The 15,936-nt window shown below is 40.9% G+C and overlaps 11 non-coding genes across 11 annotated transcripts; all 11 read left to right on the top strand.

Annotated features, from left to right (window-relative positions):
• Positions 1-245: 245 nt before the first annotated feature.
• TRNAE-CUC (transfer RNA glutamic acid (anticodon CUC)) lies at positions 246-317 on the top strand. The gene has a single exon. It is a non-coding gene; the product is annotated as a tRNA-Glu (tRNA).
• A 2,324-nt stretch (positions 318-2,641) lies between these two features.
• On the top strand, positions 2,642-2,713 carry TRNAE-CUC (transfer RNA glutamic acid (anticodon CUC)). The gene has a single exon. It is a non-coding gene; the product is annotated as a tRNA-Glu (tRNA).
• Positions 2,714-4,438: 1,725 nt separating this feature from the next.
• Positions 4,439-4,510, top strand: TRNAE-CUC (transfer RNA glutamic acid (anticodon CUC)). Its single transcript has one exon. It is a non-coding gene; the product is annotated as a tRNA-Glu (tRNA).
• Positions 4,511-5,037: 527 nt separating this feature from the next.
• Positions 5,038-5,109, top strand: TRNAE-CUC (transfer RNA glutamic acid (anticodon CUC)). The gene has a single exon. It is a non-coding gene; the product is annotated as a tRNA-Glu (tRNA).
• Positions 5,110-5,636: 527 nt separating this feature from the next.
• On the top strand, positions 5,637-5,708 carry TRNAE-CUC (transfer RNA glutamic acid (anticodon CUC)). Its single transcript has one exon. It is a non-coding gene; the product is annotated as a tRNA-Glu (tRNA).
• Positions 5,709-6,235: 527 nt separating this feature from the next.
• Positions 6,236-6,307, top strand: TRNAE-CUC (transfer RNA glutamic acid (anticodon CUC)). The gene has a single exon. It is a non-coding gene; the product is annotated as a tRNA-Glu (tRNA).
• Positions 6,308-6,834: 527 nt separating this feature from the next.
• TRNAE-CUC (transfer RNA glutamic acid (anticodon CUC)) lies at positions 6,835-6,906 on the top strand. The gene has a single exon. It is a non-coding gene; the product is annotated as a tRNA-Glu (tRNA).
• A 1,725-nt stretch (positions 6,907-8,631) lies between these two features.
• TRNAE-CUC (transfer RNA glutamic acid (anticodon CUC)) lies at positions 8,632-8,703 on the top strand. The gene has a single exon. It is a non-coding gene; the product is annotated as a tRNA-Glu (tRNA).
• Positions 8,704-10,428: 1,725 nt separating this feature from the next.
• On the top strand, positions 10,429-10,500 carry TRNAE-CUC (transfer RNA glutamic acid (anticodon CUC)). Its single transcript has one exon. It is a non-coding gene; the product is annotated as a tRNA-Glu (tRNA).
• Positions 10,501-12,225: 1,725 nt separating this feature from the next.
• On the top strand, positions 12,226-12,297 carry TRNAE-CUC (transfer RNA glutamic acid (anticodon CUC)). The gene has a single exon. It is a non-coding gene; the product is annotated as a tRNA-Glu (tRNA).
• A 2,324-nt stretch (positions 12,298-14,621) lies between these two features.
• On the top strand, positions 14,622-14,693 carry TRNAE-CUC (transfer RNA glutamic acid (anticodon CUC)). The gene has a single exon. It is a non-coding gene; the product is annotated as a tRNA-Glu (tRNA).
• Positions 14,694-15,936: the final 1,243 nt, after the last annotated feature.

The raw sequence follows: 15,936 nt of genomic DNA, 5'->3' as shown, positions 1-15,936 counted from the left end.
CAATTTATCATGGAGCCAGGGACACTCAACGTCTAGCTCCTCAAAATAATTTTTTCGTGCCAGTACTATACATCCATCAGGTAAAGCTGCTGTGTGGTGTAATTTAAGACTGCTATGCACAACCATTTTTGCTCTCCTTCCTTCTAAAACTGATTCCTAGTAGCCCACTCCCTCACATTCCATTGCTTTGGACTTCATTCAGGAAACTTCCTTTTCTTTCATGGAGTGTCAAACTAAACCATCCCTCCCTGGTGGTCTAGTGGCTAGGATTCGGCGCTCTCACCGCCACGGCCCGGGTTCGATTCCCGGTCAGGGAAAGTGAGGTCCTCAGATTATTTTTGCCAAAAACACCAACCTTTCAAAGAAATGATGCACTTTCAGTTCAGCGCATCATTACTAATACTTGAGCAACAGTGAGATGTCAAAACAGACAATGGAAATTGATAACAAAGAGTCAGCTATCTTCCTTTCTTAGTGAATATTTTTCAGTTAGCTACTAAAAGACTTGTGCTCTTGTACAAAAGTATTTTTTTCATCAGAACCAATTAGACCATATTTGATATCTGAATCATTAATGTCTTCTTTCTTTAGCACCAGAACAATTTATCATGGAGCCAGGGACTCTCAACGTCTAGCTCCTCAAAATAATTTTTTCGTGCCAGTACTATACATCCATCAGGTAAAGCTGCTGTGTGGTGTAATTTAAGACTGCTATGCACAACCGTTTTTACTCTCCTTCCTTCTAAAACTGATTCCTAGTAGCCCACTCCCTCACATTCCATTGCTTTGGACTTCATTCAGGAAACTTCCTTTTCTTTCATGGAGTGTCAAACTAAACCATCCCTCCCTGATGGGCTAGTGGCTAGGATTCGCTGCTCTCACCGCCGCGGCCCGGGTTCGATTCCCGGTCAGGGAAAGTGAGGTCCTCGGAGTATTTTTGCCAAAAACACCAACCTTTCAAAGAAATGATGCACTTTCAGTTCAGCGCATCATTTCTAATACTTGAGCAACAGTGAGTTGTCAAAACAGACAATGGCAATTGATAACAAAGAGTCAGCTATCTTCCTTTCTTAGTGAATATTTTTCAGTTAGCTACTAAAAGACTTGTGCTCTTGTACAAAAGTATTTTTTTCATCAGAACCAATTAGACCATATTTGATATCTGAATCATTAATGTCTTCTTTCTTTAGCACCAGAACAATTTATCATGGAGCCAGGGACTCTCAACGTCTAGCTCCTCAAAATAATTTTTTCGTGCCAGTACTATACATCCATCAGGTAAAGCTGCTGTGTGGTGTAATTTAAGACTGCTATGCACAACCATTTTTACTCTCCTTCCTTCTAAAACTGATTCCTAGTAGCCCACTCCCTCACATTCCATTGCTTTGGACTTCATTCAGGAAACTTCCTTTTCTTTCATGGAGTGTCAAACTAAACCATCCCTCCCTGGTGGTCTAGTGGCTAGGATTCGGCGCTCTCACCGCCGCGGCCCAGGTTCGATTCCCGGTCAGGGAAAGTGAGGTCCTCGGAAAATTTTTGCCAAAAACACCAACCTTTCAAAGAAATGATGCACTTTCAGTTCAGCGCATCATTTCTAATACTTGAGCAACAGTGAGTTGTCAAAACAGACAATGGCAATTGATAACAAAGAGTCAGCTATCTTCCTTTCTTAGTGAATATTTTTCAGTTAGCTACTAAAAGACTTGTGCTCTTGTACAAAAGTATTTTTTTCATCAGAACCAATTAGACCATATTTGATATCTGAATCATTAATGTCTTCTTTCTTTAGCACCAGAACAATTTATCATGGAGCCAGGGACTCTCAACGTCTAGCTCCTCAAAATAATTTTTTCGTGCCAGTACTATACATCCATCAGGTAAAGCTGCTGTGTGGTGTAATTTAAGACTGCTATGCACAACCATTTTTACTCTCCTTCCTTCTAAAACTGATTCCTAGTAGAACACTCCCTCACATTCCATTGCTTTGGACTTCATTCAGGAAACTTCCTTTTCTTTCATGGAGTGTCAAACTAAACCATCCCTCCCTGGTGGTCTAGTGGCTAGGATTCAGCGCTCTCACCGCTGCGGCCCGGGTTTGATTCCCGGGCAGGGAAAGTGAGGTCCTCGAAATATTTTTGCCAAAAACACCAACCTTTCAAAGAAATGATGCACTTTCAGTTCCGCGCATCATTTCTAATACTTGAGCAACAGTGAGATGTCAAAACAGAAAATGGAAATTGATAACAAAGAGTCAGCTATCTTCCTTTCTTAGTGAATATTTTTCAGTTACCTACTAAAAGACTTGTGCTCTTGTACAAAAGTATTTTTTTCATCAGAACCAATTAGACCATATTTGATATCTGAATCTTTAAGGTCTTCTTTCTTTAGCACCGGAACAATTTATCATGGAGCCAGGGACACTCAACGTCTAGCTCCTCAAAATAATTTTTTCGTGCCAGTACTATACATCCATCAGGTAAAGCTGCTGTGTGGTGTAATTTAAGACTGCTATGCACAACCATTTTTGCTCTCCTTCCTTCTAAAACTGATTCCTAGTAGCCCACTCCCTCACATTCCATTGCTTTGGACTTCATTCAGGAAACTTCCTTTTCTTTCATGGAGTGTCAAACTAAACCTTTCCTCCCTGGTGGTCTAGTGGCTAGGATTCGGCGCTCTCACCGCCGCGGCCCGGGTTCGATTCCCGGTCAGGGAAAGTGAGGTCCTCCGAATATTTTTGCCAAAAACACCAACCTTTCAAAGAAATGATGCGCTTACAGTTCAGTGCATCATTACTAATGCTTGAGCAACAGTGAGTTGTCAAAACAGACAACGGAAATTGATAACAAAGAGTCAGCTATCTTCCTTTCTTAGTGAATATTTTTCAGTTAGCTACTAAAAGACTTGTGCTCTTGTACAAAAGTATTTTTTTCATCAGAACCAATTAGACCATATTTGATATCTGAATCATTAATGTCTTCTTTCTTTAGCACCAGAACAATTTATCATGGAGCCAGGGACTCTCAACGTCTAGCTCCTCAAAATAATTTTTTCGTGCCAGTACTATACATCCATCAGGTAAAGCTGCTGTGTGGTGTAATTTAAGACTGCTATGCACAACCATTTTTACTCTCCTTCCTTCTAAAACTGATTCCTAGTAGCCCACTCCCTCACATTCCATTGCTTTGGACTTCATTCAGGAAACTTCCTTTTCTTTCATGGAGTGTCAAACTAAACCATCCCTCCCTGGTGGTCTAGTGGCTAGGATTCGGCGCTCTCACAGCCGCGGCCCGGGTTCGATTCCCGGTCAGGGAAAGTGAGGTCCTCGGAATATTTTTGCCAAAAACACCAACCTTTCAAAGAAATGATGCACTTTCAGTTCAGCGCATCATTTCTAATACTTGAGCAACAGTGAGTTGTCAAAACAGACAATGGAAATTGATAACAAAGAGTCAGCTATCTTCCTTTCTTAGTGAATATTTTTCAGTTAGCTACTAAAAGACTTGTGCTCTTGTACAAAAGTATTTTTTTCATCAGAACCAATTAGACCATATTTGATATCTGAGTCATTAATGTCTTCTTTCTTTAGCACCAGAACAATTTATCATGGAGCCAGGGACTCTCAACGTCTAGCTCCTCAAAATAATTTTTTCGTGCCAGTACTATACATCCATCAGGTAAAGCTGCTGTGTGGTGTAATTTAAGACTGCTATGCACAACCATTTTTACTCTCCTTCCTTCTAAAACTGATTCCTAGTAGAACACTCCCTCACATTCCATTGCTTTGGACTTCATTCAGGAAACTTCCTTTTCTTTCATGGAGTGTCAAACTAAACCATCCCTCCCTGGTGGTCTAGTGGCTAGGATTCAGCGCTCTCACCGCTGCGGCCCGGGTTTGATTCCCGGGCAGGGAAAGTGAGGTCCTCGAAATATTTTTGCCAAAAACACCAACCTTTCAAAGAAATGATGCACTTTCAGTTCCGCGCATCATTTCTAATACTTGAGCAACAGTGAGATGTCAAAACAGAAAATGGAAATTGATAACAAAGAGTCAGCTATCTTCCTTTCTTAGTGAATATTTTTCAGTTACCTACTAAAAGACTTGTGCTCTTGTACAAAAGTATTTTTTTCATCAGAACCAATTAGACCATATTTGATATCTGAATCTTTAAGGTCTTCTTTCTTTAGCACCGGAACAATTTATCATGGAGCCAGGGACACTCAACGTCTAGCTCCTCAAAATAATTTTTTCGTGCCAGTACTATACATCCATCAGGTAAAGCTGCTGTGTGGTGTAATTTAAGACTGCTATGCACAACCATTTTTGCTCTCCTTCCTTCTAAAACTGATTCCTAGTAGCCCACTCCCTCACATTCCATTGCTTTGGACTTCATTCAGGAAACTTCCTTTTCTTTCATGGAGTGTCAAACTAAACCTTTCCTCCCTGGTGGTCTAGTGGCTAGGATTCGGCGCTCTCACCGCCGCGGCCCGGGTTCGATTCCCGGTCAGGGAAAGTGAGGTCCTCCGAATATTTTTGCCAAAAACACCAACCTTTCAAAGAAATGATGCGCTTACAGTTCAGTGCATCATTACTAATGCTTGAGCAACAGTGAGTTGTCAAAACAGACAACGGAAATTGATAACAAAGAGTCAGCTATCTTCCTTTCTTAGTGAATATTTTTCAGTTAGCTACTAAAAGACTTGTGCTCTTGTACAAAAGTATTTTTTTCATCAGAACCAATTAGACCATATTTGATATCTGAATCATTAATGTCTTCTTTCTTTAGCACCAGAACAATTTATCATGGAGCCAGGGACTCTCAACGTCTAGCTCCTCAAAATAATTTTTTCGTGCCAGTACTATACATCCATCAGGTAAAGCTGCTGTGTGGTGTAATTTAAGACTGCTATGCACAACCATTTTTACTCTCCTTCCTTCTAAAACTGATTCCTAGTAGCCCACTCCCTCACATTCCATTGCTTTGGACTTCATTCAGGAAACTTCCTTTTCTTTCATGGAGTGTCAAACTAAACCATCCCTCCCTGGTGGTCTAGTGGCTAGGATTCGGCGCTCTCACCGCCGCGGCCCGGGTTCGATTCCCGGTCAGGGAAAGTGAGGTCCTCCGAATATTTTTGCCAAAAACACCAACCTTTCAAAGAAATGATGCGCTTACAGTTCAGTGCATCATTACTAATGCTTGAGCAACAGTGAGTTGTCAAAACAGACAACGGAAATTGATAACAAAGAGTCAGCTATCTTCCTTTCTTAGTGAATATTTTTCAGTTAGCTACTAAAAGACTTGTGCTCTTGTACAAAAGTATTTTTTTCATCAGAACCAATTAGACCATATTTGATATCTGAATCATTAATGTCTTCTTTCTTTAGCACCAGAACAATTTATCATGGAGCCAGGGACTCTCAACGTCTAGCTCCTCAAAATAATTTTTTCGTGCCAGTACTATACATCCATCAGGTAAAGCTGCTGTGTGGTGTAATTTAAGACTGCTATGCACAACCATTTTTACTCTCCTTCCTTCTAAAACTGATTCCTAGTAGCCCACTCCCTCACATTCCATTGCTTTGGACTTCATTCAGGAAACTTCCTTTTCTTTCATGGAGTGTCAAACTAAACCATCCCTCCCTGATGGTCTAGTGGCTAGGATTCGGCGCTCTCACCGCCGCGGCCCGGGTTCGATTCCCGGTCAGGGAAAGTGAGGTCCTCGGAATATTTTTGCCAAAAACACCAACCTTTCAAAGAAATGATGCGCTTACAGTTCAGCGCATCATTACTAATACTTGAGCAACAGTGAGTTGTCAAAACAGACAACGGAAATTGATAACAAAGAGTCAGCTATCTTCCTTTCTTAGTGAATATTTTTCAGTTAGCTACTAAAAGACTTGTGCTCTTGTACAAAAGTATTTTTTTCATCAGAACCAATTAGACCATATTTGATATCTGAATCATTAATGTCTTCTTTCTTTAGCACCAGAACAATTTATCATGGAGCCAGGGACTCTCAACGTCTAGCTCCTCAAAATAATTTTTTCGTGCCAGTACTATACATCCATCAGGTAAAGCTGCTGTGTGGTGTAATTTAAGACTGCTGTGCACAACCATTTTTACTCTCCTTCCTTCTAAAACTGATTCCTAGTAGCCCACTCCCTCACATTCCATTGCTTTGGACTTCATTCAGGAAACTTCCTTTTCTTTCATGGAGTGTCAAACTAAACCATCCCTCCCTGGTGGTCTAGTGGCTAGGATTCGGCGCTCTCACCGCCGCGGCCCGGGTTCGATTCCCGGTCAGGGAAAGTGAGGTCCTCGGAATGTTTTTGCCAAAAACACCAACCTTTCAAAGAAATGATGCGCTTACAGTTCAGCGCATCATTACTAATACTTGAGCAACAGTGAGTTGTCAAAACAGACAACGGAAATTGATAACAAAGAGTCAGCTATCTTCCTTTCTTAGTGAATATTTTTCAGTTAGCTACTAAAAGACTTGTGCTCTTGTACAAAAGTATTTTTTTCATCAGAACCAATTAGACCATATTTGATATCTGAATCATTAATGTCTTCTTTCTTTTGCACAAGAACAATTTATCATGGAGGCCGGGACACTCAACGTCTAGCTCCTCAAAATAATTTTTTCGTGCCAGTACTATACATCCATCAGGTAAAGCTGCTGTGTGGTGTAATTTAAGACTGCTATGCACAACCATTTTTACTCTCCTTCCTTCTAAAACTGATTCCTAGTAGCCCACTCCCTCACATTCCATTGCTTTGGACTTCATTCAGGAAACTTCCTTTTCTTTCATGGAGTGTCAAACTAAACCATCCCTCCCTGGTGGTCTAGTGGCTAGGATTCAGCGCTCTCACCGCCGCGGCCCGGGTTCGATTCCCGGTCAGGGAAAGTGAGGTCCTCGGAATATTTTTGCCAAAAACACCAACCTTTCAAAGAAATGATGCCCTTTCAGTTCAGCGCATCATTTCTAATACTTGAGCAACAGTGAGTTGTCAAAACAGACAATGGAAATTGATAACAAAGAGTCAGCTATCTTCCTTTCTTAGTGAATATTTTTCAGTTAGCTACTAAAAGACTTGTGCTCTTGTACAAAAGTATTTTTTTCATCAGAACCAATTAGACCATATTTGATATCTGAATCATTAATGTCTTCTTTCTTTAGCACCGGAACAATTTATCATGGAGCCAGGGACACTCAACGTCTAGCTCCTCAAAATAATTTTTTCGTGCCAGTACTATACATCCATCAGGTAAAGCTGCTGTGTGGTGTAATTTAAGACTGCTATGCACAACCGTTTTTACTCTCCTTCCTTCTAAAACTGATTCCTAGTAGCCCACTCCCTCACATTCCATTGCTTTGGACTTCATTCAGGAAACTTCCTTTTCTTTCATGGAGTGTCAAACTAAACCATCCCTCCCTGATGGTCTAGTGGCTAGGATTCGCTGCTCTCACCGCCGCGGCCCGGGTTCGATTCCCGGTCAGGGAAAGTGAGGTCCTCGGAGTATTTTTGCCAAAAACACCAACCTTTCAAAGAAATGATGCACTTTCAGTTCAGCGCATCATTTCTAATACTTGAGCAACAGTGAGATGTCAAAACAGACAATGGAAATTGATAACAAAGAGTCAGCTATCTTCCTTTCTTAGTGAATATTTTTCAGTTAGCTACTAAAAGACTTGTGCTCTTGTACAAAAGTATTTTTTTCATCAGAACCAATTAGACCATATTTGATATCTGAATCATTAATGTCTTCTTTCTTTAGCACCAGAACAATTTATCATGGAGCCAGGGACTCTCAACGTCTAGCTCCTCAAAATAATTTTTTCGTGCCAGTACTATACATCCATCAGGTAAAGCTGCTGTGTGGTGTAATTTAAGACTGCTATGCACAACCATTTTTTCTCTTCTTCCTTCTAAAACTGATTGCTAGTAGCCCACTCCCTCACATTCCATTGCTTTGGACTTCATTCAGGAAACTTCCTTTTCTTTCATGGAGTGTCAACCTAAACCATCCCTCCCTGGTGGTCTAGTGGCTAGGATTCGCTGCTCTCACCGCCGCGGCCCAGGTTCGATTCCCGGTCAGGGAAAGTGAGGTCCTCGGAGTATTTTTGCCAAAAACACCAACCTTTCAAAGAAATGATGCACTTTCAGTTCAGCGCATCATTTCTAATACTTGAGCAACAGTGAGATGTCAAAACAGACAATGGAAATTGATAACAAAGAGTCAGCTATCTTCCTTTCTTAGTGAATATTTTTTAGTTAGCTACTAAAAGACTTGTGCTCTTGTACAAAAGTATTTTTTTCATCAGAACCAATTAGACCATATTTGATATCTGAATCATTAATGTCTTCTTTCTTTAGCACCAGAACAATTTATCATGGAGCCAGGGACTCTCAACGTCTAGCTCCTCAAAATAATTTTTTCGTGCCAGTACTATACATCCATCAGGTAAAGCTGCTGTGTGGTGTAATTTAAGACTGCTATGCACAACCATTTTAGCTCTCCTTCCTTCTAAAACTGATTCCTAGTAGCCCACTCCCTCACATTCCATTGCTTTGGACTTCATTCAGGAAACTTCCTTTTCTTTCATGGAGTGTCAAACTAAACCATCCCTCCCTGGTGGTCTAGTGGCTAGGATTCGGCGCTCTCACCGCCGCGGCCCGGGTTCGATTCCCGGTCAGGGAAAGTGAGGTCCTCAGAATGTTTTTGCCAAAAACACCAACCTTTCAAAGAAATGATGCACTTTCAGTTCAGCGCATCATTACTAATACTTGAGCAACAGTGAGATGTCAAAACAGACAATGGAAATTGATAACAAAGAGTCAGCTATCTTCCTTTCTTAGTGAATATTTTTCAGTTAGCTACTAAAAGACTTGTGCTCTTGTACAAAAGTATTTTTTTCATCAGAACCAATTAGACCATATTTGATATCTGAATCATTAATGTCTTCTTTCTTTAGCACCAGAACAATTTATCATGGAGCCAGGGACTCTCAACGTCTAGCTCCTCAAAATAATTTTTTCGTGCCAGTACTATACATCCATCAGGTAAAGCTGCTGTGTGGTGTAATTTAAGACTGCTATGCACAACCGTTTTTACTCTCCTTCCTTCTAAAACTGATTCCTAGTAGCCCACTCCCTCACATTCCATTGCTTTGGACTTCATTCAGGAAACTTCCTTTTCTTTCATGGAGTGTCAAACTAAACCATCCCTCCCTGATGGTCTAGTGGCTAGGATTCGCTGCTCTCACCGCCGCGGCCCGGGTTCGATTCCCGGTCAGGGAAAGTGAGGTCCTCGGAGTATTTTTGCCAAAAACACCAACCTTTCAAAGAAATGATGCACTTTCAGTTCAGCGCATCATTTCTAATACTTGAGCAACAGTGAGATGTCAAAACAGACAATGGAAATTGATAACAAAGAGTCAGCTATCTTCCTTTCTTAGTGAATATTTTTCAGTTAGCTACTAAAAGACTTGTGCTCTTGTACAAAAGTATTTTTTTCATCAGAACCAATTAGACCATATTTGATATCTGAATCATTAATGTCTTCTTTCTTTAGCACCAGAACAATTTATCATGGAGCCAGGGACTCTCAACGTCTAGCTCCTCAAAATAATTTTTTCGTGCCAGTACTATACATCCATCAGGTAAAGCTGCTGTGTGGTGTAATTTAAGACTGCTATGCACAACCATTTTTTCTCTTCTTCCTTCTAAAACTGATTGCTAGTAGCCCACTCCCTCACATTCCATTGCTTTGGACTTCATTCAGGAAACTTCCTTTTCTTTCATGGAGTGTCAACCTAAACCATCCCTCCCTGGTGGTCTAGTGGCTAGGATTCGCTGCTCTCACCGCCGCGGCCCGGGTTCGATTCCCGGTCAGGGAAAGTGAGGTCCTCGGAGTATTTTTGCCAAAAACACCAACCTTTCAAAGAAATGATGCACTTTCAGTTCAGCGCATCATTTCTAATACTTGAGCAACAGTGAGATGTCAAAACAGACAATGGAAATTGATAACAAAGAGTCAGCTATCTTCCTTTCTTAGTGAATATTTTTTAGTTAGCTACTAAAAGACTTGTGCTCTTGTACAAAAGTATTTTTTTCATCAGAACCAATTAGACCATATTTGATATCTGAATCATTAATGTCTTCTTTCTTTAGCACCAGAACAATTTATCATGGAGCCAGGGACTCTCAACGTCTAGCTCCTCAAAATAATTTTTTCGTGCCAGTACTATACATCCATCAGGTAAAGCTGCTGTGTGGTGTAATTTAAGACTGCTGTGCACAACCATTTTTACTCTCCTTCCTTCTAAAACTGATTCCTAGTAGCCCACTCCCTCACATTCCATTGCTTTGGACTTCATTCAGGAAACTTCCTTTTCTTTCATGGAGTGTCAAACTAAACCATCCCTCCCTGGTGGTCTAGTGGCTAGGATTCGGCGCTCTCACCGCCGCGGCCCGGGTTCGATTCCCGGTCAGGGAAAGTGAGGTCCTCAGAATGTTTTTGCCAAAAACACCAACCTTTCAAAGAAATGATGCGCTTACAGTTCAGCGCATCATTACTAATACTTGAGCAACAGTGAGTTGTCAAAACAGACAACGGAAATTGATAACAAAGAGTCAGCTATCTTCCTTTCTTAGTGAATATTTTTCAGTTAGCTACTAAAAGACTTGTGCTCTTGTACAAAAGTATTTTTTTCATCAGAACCAATTAGACCATATTTGATATCTGAATCATTAATGTCTTCTTTCTTTAGCACAAGAACAATTTATCATGGAGGCCGGGACACTCAACATCTAGCTCCTCAAAATAATTTTTTCGTGCCAGTACTATACATCCATCAGGTAAAGCTGCTGTGTGGTGTAATTTAAGACTGCTATGCACAACCATTTTTACTCTCCTTCCTTCTAAAACTGATTCCTAGTAGCCCACTCCCTCACATTCCATTGCTTTGGACTTCATTCAGGAAACTTCCTTTTCTTTCATGGAGTGTCAAACTAAACCATCCCTCCCTGATGGTCTAGTGGCTAGGATTCGCTGCTCTCACCGCCGCGGCCCGGGTTCGATTCCCGGTCAGGGAAAGTGAGGTCCTCGGAGTATTTTTGCCAAAAACACCAACCTTTCAAAGAAATGATGCACTTTCAGTTCAGCGCATCATTTCTAATACTTGAGCAACAGTGAGATGTCAAAACAGACAATGGCAATTGATAACAAAGAGTCAGCTATCTTCCTTTCTTAGTGAATATTTTTCAGTTAGCTACTAAAAGACTTGTGCTCTTGTACAAAAGTATTTTTTTCATCAGAACCAATTAGACCATATTTGATATCTGAATCATTAATGTCTTCTTTCTTTAGCACCAGAACAATTTATCATGGAGCCAGGGACTCTCAACGTCTAGCTCCTCAAAATAATTTTTTCGTGCCAGTACTATACATCCATCAGGTAAAGCTGCTGTGTGGTGTAATTTAAGACTGCTATGCACAACCATTTTTTCTCTTCTTCCTTCTAAAACTGATTGCTAGTAGCCCACTCCCTCACATTCCATTGCTTTGGACTTCATTCAGGAAACTTCCTTTTCTTTCATGGAGTGTCAACCTAAACCATCCCTCCCTGGTGGTCTAGTGGCTAGGATTCGCTGCTCTCACCGCCGCGGCCCGGGTTCGATTCCCGGTCAGGGAAAGTGAGGTCCTCGGAGTATTTTTGCCAAAAACACCAACCTTTCAAAGAAATGATGCACTTTCAGTTCAGCGCATCATTTCTAATACTTGAGCAACAGTGAGATGTCAAAACAGACAATGGAAATTGATAACAAAGAGTCAGCTATCTTCCTTTCTTAGTGAATATTTTTTAGTTAGCTACTAAAAGACTTGTGCTCTTGTACAAAAGTATTTTTTTCATCAGAACCAATTAGACCATATTTGATATCTGAATCATTAATGTCTTCTTTCTTTAGCACCAGAACAATTTATCATGGAGCCAGGGACTCTCAACGTCTAGCTCCTCAAAATAATTTTTTCGTGCCAGTACTATACATCCATCAGGTAAAGCTGCTGTGTGGTGTAATTTAAGACTGCTATGCACAACCATTTTAGCTCTCCTTCCTTCTAAAACTGATTCCTAGTAGCCCACTCCCTCACATTCCATTGCTTTGGACTTCATTCAGGAAACTTCCTTTTCTTTCATGGAGTGTCAAACTAAACCATCCCTCCCTGGTGGTCTAGTGGCTAGGATTCGGCGCTCTCACCGCCGCGGCCCGGGTTCGATTCCCGGTCAGGGAAAGTGAGGTCCTCAGAATGTTTTTGCCAAAAACACCAACCTTTCAAAGAAATGATGCACTTTCAGTTCAGCGCATCATTACTAATACTTGAGCAACAGTGAGATGTCAAAACAGACAATGGAAATTGATAACAAAGAGTCAGCTATCTTCCTTTCTTAGTGAATATTTTTCAGTTAGCTACTAAAAGACTTGTGCTCTTGTACAAAAGTATTTTTTTCATCAGAACCAATTAGACCATATTTGATATCTGAATCATTAATGTCTTCTTTCTTTAGCACCAGAACAATTTATCATGGAGCCAGGGACTCTCAACGTCTAGCTCCTCAAAATAATTTTTTCGTGCCAGTACTATACATCCATCAGGTAAAGCTGCTGTGTGGTGTAATTTAAGACTGCTATGCACAACCATTTTAGCTCTCCTTCCTTCTAAAACTGATTCCTAGTAGCCCACTCCCTCACATTCCATTGCTTTGGACTTCATTCAGGAAACTTCCTTTTCTTTCATGGAGTGTCAAACTAAACCATCCCTCCCTGGTGGTCTAGTGGCTAGGATTCGCTGCTCTCACCGCCGCGGCCCGGGTTCGATTCCCGGTCAGGGAAAGTGAGGTCCTCAGAATGTTTTTGCCAAAAACACCAACCTTTCAAAGAAATGATGCACTTTCAGTTCAGCGCATCATTACTAATACTTGAGCAACAGTGAGATGTCAAAACAGACAATGGAAATTGATAACAAAGAGTCAGCTATCTTCCTTTCTTAGTGAATATTTTTCAGTTAGCTACTAAAAGACTTGTGCTCTTGTACAAAAGTATTTTTTTCATCAGAACCAATTAGACCATATTTGATATCTGAATCATTAATGTCTTCTTTCTTTAGCACCAGAACAATTTATCATGGAGCCAGGGACTCTCAACGTCTAGCTCCTCAAAATAATTTTTTCGTGCCAGTACTATACATCCATCAGGTAAAGCTGCTGTGTGGTGTAATTTAAGACTGCTATGCACAACCGTTTTTACTCTCCTTCCTTCTAAAACTGATTCCTAGTAGCCCACTCCCTCACATTCCATTGCTTTGGACTTCATTCAGGAAACTTCCTTTTCTTTCATGGAGTGTCAAACTAAACCATCCCTCCCTGATGGTCTAGTGGCTAGGATTCGCTGCTCTCACCGCCGCGGCCCGGGTTCGATTCCCGGTCAGGGAAAGTGAGGTCCTCGGAGTATTTTTGCCAAAAACACCAACCTTTCAAAGAAATGATGCACTTTCAGTTCAGCGCATCATTTCTAATACTTGAGCAACAGTGAGATGTCAAAACAGACAATGGAAATTGATAACAAAGAGTCAGCTATCTTCCTTTCTTAGTGAATATTTTTCAGTTAGCTACTAAAAGACTTGTGCTCTTGTACAAAAGTATTTTTTTCATCAGAACCAATTAGACCATATTTGATATCTGAATCATTAATGTCTTCTTTCTTTAGCACCAGAACAATTTATCATGGAGCCAGGGACTCTCAACGTCTAGCTCCTCAAAATAATTTTTTCGTGCCAGTACTATACATCCATCAGGTAAAGCTGCTGTGTGGTGTAATTTAAGACTGCTATGCACAACCATTTTTTCTCTTCTTCCTTCTAAAACTGATTGCTAGTAGCCCACTCCCTCACATTCCATTGCTTTGGACTTCATTCAGGAAACTTCCTTTTCTTTCATGGAGTGTCAACCTAAACCATCCCTCCCTGGTGGTCTAGTGGCTAGGATTCGCTGCTCTCACCGCCGCGGCCCGGGTTCGATTCCCGGTCAGGGAAAGTGAGGTCCTCGGAGTATTTTTGCCAAAAACACCAACCTTTCAAAGAAATGATGCACTTTCAGTTCAGCGCATCATTTCTAATACTTGAGCAACAGTGAGATGTCAAAACAGACAATGGAAATTGATAACAAAGAGTCAGCTATCTTCCTTTCTTAGTGAATATTTTTTAGTTAGCTACTAAAAGACTTGTGCTCTTGTACAAAAGTATTTTTTTCATCAGAACCAATTAGACCATATTTGATATCTGAATCATTAATGTCTTCTTTCTTTAGCACCAGAACAATTTATCATGGAGCCAGGGACTCTCAACGTCTAGCTCCTCAAAATAATTTTTTCGTGCCAGTACTATACATCCATCAGGTAAAGCTGCTGTGTGGTGTAATTTAAGACTGCTGTGCACAACCATTTTTACTCTCCTTCCTTCTAAAACTGATTCCTAGTAGCCCACTCCCTCACATTCCATTGCTTTGGACTTCATTCAGGAAACTTCCTTTTCTTTCATGGAGTGTCAAACTAAACCATCCCTCCCTGGTGGTCTAGTGGCTAGGATTCGGCGCTCTCACCGCCGCGGCCCGGGTTCGATTCCCGGTCAGGGAAAGTGAGGTCCTCAGAATGTTTTTGCCAAAAACACCAACCTTTCAAAGAAATGATGCGCTTACAGTTCAGCGCATCATTACTAATACTTGAGCAACAGTGAGTTGTCAAAACAGACAACGGAAATTGATAACAAAGAGTCAGCTATCTTCCTTTCTTAGTGAATATTTTTCAGTTAGCTACTAAAAGACTTGTGCTCTTGTACAAAAGTATTTTTTTCATCAGAACCAATTAGACCATATTTGATATCTGAATCATTAATGTCTTCTTTCTTTAGCACAAGAACAATTTATCATGGAGGCCGGGACACTCAACATCTAGCTCCTCAAAATAATTTTTTCGTGCCAGTACTATACATCCATCAGGTAAAGCTGCTGTGTGGTGTAATTTAAGACTGCTATGCACAACCATTTTTACTCTCCTTCCTTCTAAAACTGATTCCTAGTAGCCCACTCCCTCACATTCCATTGCTTTGGACTTCATTCAGGAAACTTCCTTTTCTTTCATGGAGTGTCAAACTAAACCATCCCTCCCTGATGGTCTAGTGGCTAGGATTCGCTGCTCTCACCGCCGCGGCCCGGGTTCGATTCCCGGTCAGGGAAAGTGAGGTCCTCGGAGTATTTTTGCCAAAAACACCAACCTTTCAAAGAAATGATGCACTTTCAGTTCAGCGCATCATTTCTAATACTTGAGCAACAGTGAGATGTCAAAACAGACAATGGCAATTGATAACAAAGAGTCAGCTATCTTCCTTTCTTAGTGAATATTTTTCAGTTAGCTACTAAAAGACTTGTGCTCTTGTACAAAAGTATTTTTTTCATCAGAACCAATTAGACCATATTTGATATCTGAATCATTAATGTCTTCTTTCTTTAGCACCAGAACAATTTATCATGGAGCCAGGGACTCTCAACGTCTAGCTCCTCAAAATAATTTTTTCGTGCCAGTACTATACATCCATCAGGTAAAGCTGCTGTGTGGTGTAATTTAAGACTGCTATGCACAACCGTTTTTACTCTCCTTCCTTCTAAAACTGATTCCTAGTAGCCCACTCCCTCACATTCCATTGCTTTGGACTTCATTCAGGAAACTTCCTTTTCTTTCATGGAGTGTCAAACTAAACCATCCCTCCCTGATGGTCTAGTGGCTAGGATTCGCTGCTCTCACCGCCGCGGCCCGGGTTCGATTCCCGGTCAGGGAAAGTGAGGTCCTCGGAGTATTTTTGCCAAAAACACCAACCTTTCAA

Source organism: Taudactylus pleione, unplaced genomic scaffold (assembly GCF_031769625.1).
Source record: "Taudactylus pleione unplaced genomic scaffold, aTauple2 ptg001386l, whole genome shotgun sequence".
NCBI classification, from domain to species: Eukaryota; Metazoa; Chordata; class Amphibia; order Anura; family Myobatrachidae; genus Taudactylus; species Taudactylus pleione.
The sequence above is the reverse complement of the archived record's forward strand: the minus strand, read 5'-3'. Positions and strand labels throughout refer to the sequence as shown.